At 44.1% G+C, this 9,050-nt stretch overlaps 1 long non-coding RNA gene across 1 annotated transcript in view; it reads right to left on the bottom strand.

The window, feature by feature from the left end:
• Positions 1 to 1,012: 1,012 nt before the first annotated feature.
• Positions 1,013 to 9,050, bottom strand: part of LOC113824004 (uncharacterized) — an 8,885-nt gene continuing 847 nt past the window's right edge. Inside the window, exon 2 of the long non-coding RNA XR_003477466.2 lies at positions 1,013 to 1,786. This is a non-coding gene — a long non-coding RNA (uncharacterized lncRNA). The remainder of the gene's footprint in view (positions 1,787 to 9,050) is intronic.

Genomic DNA, 9,050 nt, shown 5'->3' with positions numbered 1-9,050 from the left:
CCTAACCCAAAGAACAGTTCCAAGCCCCCACCCTGACTCCCCGCCTGAGGTTTAGCCTCAGGTAGTCGCTCCGGGTGGACGCCACCTCTGCCACCCCCGCTGATGCTGCTCCACGTATAAGGGGACGGCAGGCTGTGGAACCCATCATCCACCTACGGAGCTCCAGAAGGTTTTCCCCCATAAGCTTCACTCCAGGCTGGCATCAACCAGAACGCAGGTGGGACGAGTAGTTCTAACTCCCGACCTGCGTCCTGGAAGTCGCCCTCCCAGCGGGATCCACAGCCCGCTTCTCTTGCTGGGTGGGAGGAGCAGTTCCCCTCCTCCCAGCATTACTATATACATTTCTCACTGCCGAAGGGTTTTTTATCTGGGGGGAGGAGGACTGGCAAGGCCCACCTCCCCCGAACCTCCCGTTAAACCCAGGGGGCCTAGGGGCAGGAGTTGGTACAGGGCCAAAGCGTGATATGCTGTTTTTTGAGAAGCTTTGATATTTTTATCTTTGGATCATATTTCATCCATTTTATCCTTCTGCAAAATGTCTTGAACATAATAAGGCGCGCGAGAGCGAGCAAAAATACAACAATCAATCAACAAACAAACAACCAAACATACAGAAGTAACGATATAAACAAACAAAAAGTCATGGGATACACAGAAATGATCTATATATCCTTACATACTTTATATACTTATTTCTATACCGCCCTGTACTTGCATGTCATTTTACGGGCGAGATACTGTAAGAGTTGGGTGCGTGGCCCCGAAGAGTTAAATATGGGTGAAAAGACAGAAAAACAATGGCGTGGTGACACCCGTCTCGCTCGGGATGAAAACCCGTGTCATACCCGTCTGACTGGAGAACAATAATTTTTCCAACCAGTATTTTGTGTCGTAAAACATCATTAGAGCAACAATAACGGTAAGAAATAGATAATCATAACATGTACAAGTACTTCATGCTTGATTTGTCGTGTAAAACATATAAATAATGAAAAGGAAAAATATTGCGATGTTTTGGTCCACATTTTTATTACATCTATTACATGGTGCAATAAGGGATTCCTATAATTTCATGTGCTTCTTATAAAAGTGACATATATTTTCAAAATCTCATATTAGGGTGTTTTGACAGTCACCTTTGAAAAATATTCACACCCCCCAAAAAAAAGTAAGGTCAACTTCTCAAAAGTCTCTGCATATTATAGGAGAAAGATTGTTCTATACAGACATGGATTTTTGAGATTTTTTTTTTAAACGGTCAACGTAGGCCTATAGAAACCAAAAGTGGCTTCTGCATATTATAATAGAAAGATTGTCTTACATAGACATGCAATCAGAATGGCTGTATGATTATTATTATTATTATTTTTTTTTTTTTTTGAGAAATTTAAAAGAATGGTCCATGTAGACCTATAAACCCATGAAATCTCTGCCACCCTCCTACACTATACATAAGATTTAGAAAAACTGTTACGTGCTGGCAGTGTCCACAAAACTTCGGAGTGTAGGTAGATGATAGAGGATTATGGTGTAGGAAGACTAATCTTATACCTTGTTTTGTTAATACCAAAACAGCTATGAAAATGTATGTAAACACAAAAATGCCGATATTTTGAAACTACCTTTGTAGTCTTCATCAACTCTCCCAGATGCAATTTTAGTTAAAGAAAAAGATACCCGAAAAAATAAACATTGCCGGGCGTCCTGCCAGTGTGACACAGTATCAGGGTTCGCGCTCCGACTGCGGGGTGCGTCTCACTCGTTAATCCATTTCTCCAACGCAATACTGAAAATGAAACATTTCTCACCGGCATTTTGTCAAGGAACGGCAATTGCCAGATCTTGAAATCCCAGTAGAAAGTGCAAATGCACTTTAGGATTTTGTAAAGAGTATCGTATAACTATGAAACCACGCAAAAAAAAGTGTAATAAAAATAAAAGAATGGATAACGTTCATGAATTAGGAAAACCAGACATTGAAATTTACAAAATAATCTTCAGAAGCACACAGTAATACATGAACTCATTGATATATCACAGTAATGAGTTAAGAGGTCATAGTAATGTTTACCTTTGGGATGTCAACGTGGTGAAGGACTTAGGGTAATTGTAACAGAGAGCGACGCACCCTCCCAGAGACTAAGTTGAAAAAAATTTATGTTTTTCTGCATGAAATCCTATGATTTAGTTGATTTTCAGCGTTGTTTCTTCTGTGAATGAATTGTTCAGGAGATTGAGTACCATATCTCCATCAATGCTCTTGATTTGATAGTCCTGTTAGCAGGGGAGGGCATGAAGTATATCAGGGGAATTATGGGATAAAACAAGCTTAAATAAGAAGAATAATGATCAAAATTATGTAAAACTATCACAAAAAACACTTAAAATCGGCCAATGAAACTCTATGGATGTAACCGCCATTTCTGAAATTCTACGGACTGACACGCCATAAATAAAAAACTCTACGGGAACCCAACCCACCTTTCGACAAAACTCTATGGGAATTCACACGTTCCAACCCCCTAAAAAAATGTATTGACCAATAAACCAACCTAATATATCAATATAAACTGCCGTAAGTAGGGGTGCCCTTTGGGTACTGCCTGGGAGGAGGTCTGATGGGGGGCAAGCCCCCCAACACCCCCCAGGACACATTCTCTCCACCTGTTCCTTTGTACCGTTGGGATTGCTTCGATTTGAATCACCTTTTTCGTCATTTGGAGTTCTTGATGGGTTCAGGTATATAACTGGGATGGTTACTAAAGTCTAATTAATTATTCTTCGATGCCATTGTAATAGCCTTAAAATCAACCCAGAATCAACACGACACTTGAAATGCAACATTTCTCACTGACGTCCTAGCTCGAAATGAATGGGCTGGTGAGTTGTCAACCTGTGGCTGGCGCAAGAAAGTGTGAAAGACTCGATGCACAGGATTCTATATGAGAGTATAAATAAATATTAAAATATACAAATGAAGTATAATAACATTAACAAAAGACTTTAAAGGCATAAATGTGTACCAGCAGACACAGATAATTAACCAAACATCATTTTGACAAGCGTGTAATGATACACGCAAAAATGCGTTCGTGGGTCAGTGTTGTGTTTTTCTTTGCAACGTAAAGAAGCTCATCGACTTTGAATTTGAAAGGCACCCGTACATTATATTTTCATAATTTAGCGGTGACTATAAGGCCTGCGCACCTTATACTTTATTCTATCCCCTTTTATTTTTCCCGCTCTATAAGATGGCGGCATCCATTTCCCTGTATCTACAAGCGTTGCTGTAAATAACTTATTCCAGACTTAGAAAAGGATGGGTAATTTTCTATATTACGTCTGCTATGACATCAACGATTTTGGTATCGTTGGATTCCTCTCACTCTATACAATGCAAATATGTAGGTTTTATTGTGTAGACATCCCCCAATAGCGACAAACTTGACCCCGATAGCAGGGGCGATGATGTTGGAGCGGCAGACATAATATAGAAAATTACCCTAATAATATAACCCACAGTGAAAATAACCATGGTTATTCAGATGACTTTCCATTGCAGGGGGCTGCTACCCCCCAATCCCCGCCGAGGAAACAAAGAATCCATCACGTCTTCACGGCTGGATAGAGCGTACACGAACTAGGTGCGGAGCCGATAACCTACCATAACCTAGGATTTTTAAGGTAATAACTTGATTGATAGTAGGGAGGGTGCTCCTGAAATCTGTCTCCGAGTAGGAGCATCCTCTACATTTGGTCATCACAACAGCTGTGATGTACCAAATGCGGCGGTTATTTCGGTAAATATGATTATCATGGTTCCAGAGGACGGAAAACCTTGAGTTTACGTTCTTATACAATAGATGGCGACATAGTCACTTCAGTAACTGTATACGATAATAACTGCTATCTATTGGCTGACTCTAATATACGTCTTTCTAGTGTACACACATCATTCCACTCCATCATCCGAGGCCATCGGTGTAACATCGAGAGAGGCGCAAAACCTGCCGACAAGGGCGGGCCACCGCCGCTCTTCTGTTCATGGTATAAGCTGTTCATCCTGATTACACTACAATTGTCTCTGTATACAATGCTGACTATGTCAAGGTTAGTATGCTGATTCAGTAGGAATGTTACGAGGTAATTGTAATATTATGTCCGCTGCTCCGACATCGACGATAATCACTTTCCATTGCGGGTCGCAATGGAAAGTGATGCGAATAACCATGATTATTTTCAGTAATTTTCTATATTACCTCCGCCGCTCCGATATCTATGATTTTGGTAGTGTTGGATTCCTCTTACTCTATATAATACAAATATGTTGGTTTTACTACACAGGAACCCACCGTTAGCAGCAAACTTGGCCCCAATAGCAGGGGCGACGATGTTGGAACGGCGGACTTAATATAGAAAATTACCCTAATAATATAACCCACAGTGAAATTACCATGGTTATTCACGTGAACTTCCCCCTCTGGAGGGGGGCTGCCCCAACCCCTGCCGAGGAAACAAAATATCCCCCATGTATTCACGGCAGGATAGAGTGCACACGAACTAGATGCAACGAGAAAGGGGCAAAACCCGCACAGCCAATGAGGGTGGGCCACCACCGCCGCCGCGACGATATTTGTGTAACTCTCTAGCCTGCTGTGAATACGTGGTGGAGGTTTTGTTTCCTTGGCGGTGGTTGAGGGGGTAGCATGGGGCGCAGCCCTCTGCAATGGAAAGTCGTGTGAATAACCATGGTTATTTTCACTGTGCATTATATTATTAGTGTTATTTAACCCCACATTTTCCCTGGAACCTTTCAGGCCCTCTCCTGCTATCGGGGCCAAGTTTGTCACTGATGGGGGGTTTCCACGCAAAAAAAACTATATATATGCAATGTGCACAGTGAGAGGAATCCAGCGATACCAAAATCGTCGATATCAGAGCGGCAGAGGTAATTTAGAAAATTACCTTATTTTCACTGTGGGTTATATTATTAGTGTTATTTAACCCTGCATTTTCCCTGGAACCTTTCCTGCCCTCCCCTGCAATCGGGGCCAAGTTTGTTGCTATAGAGGGGGTTCTGCGCAATAAACAATCTATATTTGCAATGTGGACAGTGCTAGGAATCCAACGATACCAAAATCGTCGATGTCAAAGTGGCGGACGTAATATAGAAAATTACCAAAGGATGGGTCTCTCTTCTCTGTCAAGGAACTCCTCTATTTTTGTTTTGCTCGCCATATGACTTAGATGAAAAGTGTCTCAAGTTATGTCAAGGTAATCACTCCTTACACTTTTTTTTTCAACGATAACCCTGATTATTATCCACTTTAAATTTACACAAGAAATAGTGGTAATTTTCTATATTACCTTCGCCTCTCTGATTTCAACGATTTTGGTATCATTGGATTCCTCTCACTCTGTACAATCCAAATATGTAGGTTTTATTGCGCGGAAACCCCCCCGTTAGTGGCAAACTTGGCCCCAATAGCAGGGGTGACGATGCCGGAGCGGCGGACGTAATATTGAAAATTACCCTAATAATACAACCCACAGTGAAAGTAACCATGGTTATTCACAAGACTTTCCCCCCTGGGAGACTGCCGACCCCCAACCCCCGCCGAGGACACAAAATATTCCCCACGTATTCACGGCAGGATAGAGCGCACACGAACTAGATGCAACAAGAAAGGCGCAAAACCCGGACAGCCGACGAGGGCGGGCCACCACCGCTCTTCTGTTCTTGGTATACCTTGTTCATCCTGATTATACTACAATCGTATCTGTATACAATGTTGGCTATGTCAAAGTTAGTATGGTGATTCAGTGGGAATGGTACGAGGTAAATGTACTACGTCCGCCGCTCTGAGATCGCCGATATCTGTGTAACGCTCTTGCCTGCCGTGAATACGTGATGGAGGTTTTGTTTCCTCGGTGGGGGTTGGGGGCGGTAGCCCCCCTGAGGGGTCCGAGGGGGCACAGCCCCCTGCAATGGAAAGTCATGTGAATAACCATGGTTATTTTCACTGTGGGTTATATTATTAGTGTTATTTAACCCCGCATTTTCCCTGGAACCTTTCATGCCCTCCCCTGCTATCTGGGCCAACTTTGTCGCTAACGGGGGTTTCCCCGCCATAAAAACTATCTATTTGCAATGTGGACAGTGAGAGGAATCCAACAATACCAAAATCGTCAATATCGGAGAGGCGAAGGTAAAATAGAAAATTACCAAAATAGTAACCGAAGTTGGGGTAATTTTCTATATTACCTCTGCATAATCGATATTGATGATTTTGGTATCGTTGGATTCCTCTCACTCTCCACATTGCAAATATATAGTTTTTATTGTGCGGAAACCCCTTGTAAGCGTCAAACTTGGCCCCGATAGCAGGGGAGGGCATGAAAGGTTCCAGGGAAAATGCCGGATTAAATAGCACTAATAATATAATGCACAGTGAAAATAACCATGATTATTCACACAACTTTCCTTTGCAGGGGGCTGTGCCCCCTGTGACCCCCCTGGGGGGGGGCTTCCGCCCCCCAACCCCCGCCGAGGAAACAAAACCTCCACCACGTATTCCCGGCAGGCTGCAGGCTAGAGCGTTACACAATCATCATCGATGTCGGAGTGGCGGGCGTAATACAATTACCTCGTAAGATTCCCACTGAATCAGCATATTAACCTTGTTATAGTCAGCATTGTATATAGAGACGATTGTAGCATAATCAGGATGAACAGGGTGGCCCGCCCTCGTTGGCGGGTTTTGCGCCTCTTTCGATGTTACACCGATGGCCTCAAGGTCGAGTTTCCCGTCCTCTGGAATAACGACATCCGTATTCCTAACCGAAATAACCGTCGCGTTCAGAAGTCAGCCATAGCCGGCGCGATGGCCGAGTGTGGAGGGTGCTCATATTCGGAGACGGATTTTCTGAGCGAAATTGCAACTAGCCAGGAAAAAATACTACCAGGACCTGAATGTGAGGTTGCACCACTTCCTGTGTGCTGCAGCGTCGCTGTATCCTCCGGCCTAGGACCTCCTGCCGGACGCACCCTGCCTCCTTCACCTTCTGCGGCAAAGGAGCACCTTCCCTACTAATTAGCGGCATTAATCAATCATTTCGATGTTACACCGATGGCCTCAAGGTCGAGTTTCCCGTCCTCTGGAATAACGACATCCGTATTCCTAACCGAAATAACCGTCGCGTTCAGAAGTCAGCCATAGCCGGCGCGATGGCCGAGTGTGGAGGGTGCTCATATTCGGAGACGGATTTTCTGAGCGAAATTGCAACTAGCCAGGAAAAAATACTACCAGGACCTGAATGTGAGGTTGCACCACTTCCTGTGTGCTGCAGCGTCGCTGTATCCTCCGGCCTAGGACCTCCTGCCGGACGCACCCTGCCTCCTTCACCTTCTGCGGCAAAGGAGCACCTTCCCTACTAATTAGCGGCATTAATCAATCATTTCGATGTTACACCGATGGCCTCAAGGTCGAGTTTCCCGTCCTCTGGAATAACGACATCCGTATTCCTAACCGAAATAACCGTCGCGTTCAGAAGTCAGCCATAGCCGGCGCGATGGCCGAGTGTGGAGGGTGCTCATATTCGGAGACGGATTTTCTGAGCGAAATTGCAACTAGCCAGTAAAAAATACTACCAGGACCTGAATGTGAGGTTGCACCACTTCCTGTGTGCTGCAGCGTCGCTGTATCCTCCGGCCTAGGACCTCCTGCCGGACGCACCCTGCCTCCTTCACCTTCTGCGGCAAAGGAGCACCTTCCCTACTAATTAGCGGCATTAATCAATCAGGTTAGTACCTTAAAAATCCTAGGTTATTGTAGGTTATCGGCTCCACATCTAGTTTGTGTGCGCCCTATCTTGCCGTGAATACGTGGTGGTTTTGTTTTCTCGGCGGGGGTTGGGGGGCGGCAGCCCCCCCTAGGGGGGTAGCACAGGGCGCAGCCCCCTGCAATGGAAAGTCTTGTGAATAACCATGATTATCTTCACTGTGAGGTTATATCATTAGGATAGTCTTATATATTACGTCCGCCGCTTCGACATCGCTGCCCTCGCTATAGGGGCCAAGTTTGTCGCTAACGGGGGGTTTCCGTGCAATAAAACCTACATATTTGCATTGTATAGAGTGAGAGGAATCCAACAATTCCAAAATCGTCGATATCGGTTATCCGGATGTAATATAGAAAATTACCGAAGTTGGATTACTGTGAAATAAAAAAGAAAGAAAAATTCTGACAATATGCAGTATAAGTTGGGAGATAAAACCTATATGAATCGATAGACCGATACAAACCAAGACACTTTTCTTCTATGGCAATATTTGTGCAAATGCTTCCCAAAGGTGCTATACGTAAATGAACAGAGGTGAGGGCCCAATTTTGCTTAAGTCCATCATCATCTTTTCATGACGAAAGTAAACATTGGACTGGACGCAGAACCAATTACTGCGCTGTTCAGACTAGTGCATGTATTGCTGCGCGATTATGAAAAGGATATTTTGCTAATCATCAGTGTCTGCCGTTCCATATTTATGCTTTCAAAAACCTTTATTAATGTTTTTATACCTCATTTACGTGTTTTAAGATTGATTATACAGGTTTTAACGGGAATCGGTCTGAAGGATCTTCTGCTCATGCGTATTTTCGCGTTTCTCGCCGCCAGTTTTGACAGGTGGATTCGCGGGTAGTCGGTGACAGAGAGCCGGTAAGAAATGTTTTGTTATCGGCGTTGCGTCGATTCTAGGTTATTCCTAAGACTATGCAGTGGCAACGAAGAAAAAGACCTCAATAACTATCACAGTTCCATATCTAAGGCCATCAAGTACCCCAAGTCCCCAAAAAAGCGATAAAAACGAAGCGACCCACAATCCACGACCGACCGAAAGAAGCGAAGGAAAATTGACAGTTCTGTCTTTCGATATATAAAGGTATTTGGTTTATTGTTTACAGTATGGATGCAGCTCTATCTTGCCGTACATACCGAGGTGAAGAGAATGTGTCCCGGGGGGTGTTGGGGGGCTTGCCCCCCATCGACCCTCC

This window comes from Penaeus vannamei, chromosome 37 (genome assembly GCF_042767895.1).
Source record: "Penaeus vannamei isolate JL-2024 chromosome 37, ASM4276789v1, whole genome shotgun sequence".
Lineage (NCBI taxonomy): Eukaryota > Metazoa > Arthropoda > Malacostraca > Decapoda > Penaeidae > Penaeus > Penaeus vannamei.
The sequence above is the reverse complement of the archived record's forward strand: the minus strand, read 5'-3'. Positions and strand labels throughout refer to the sequence as shown.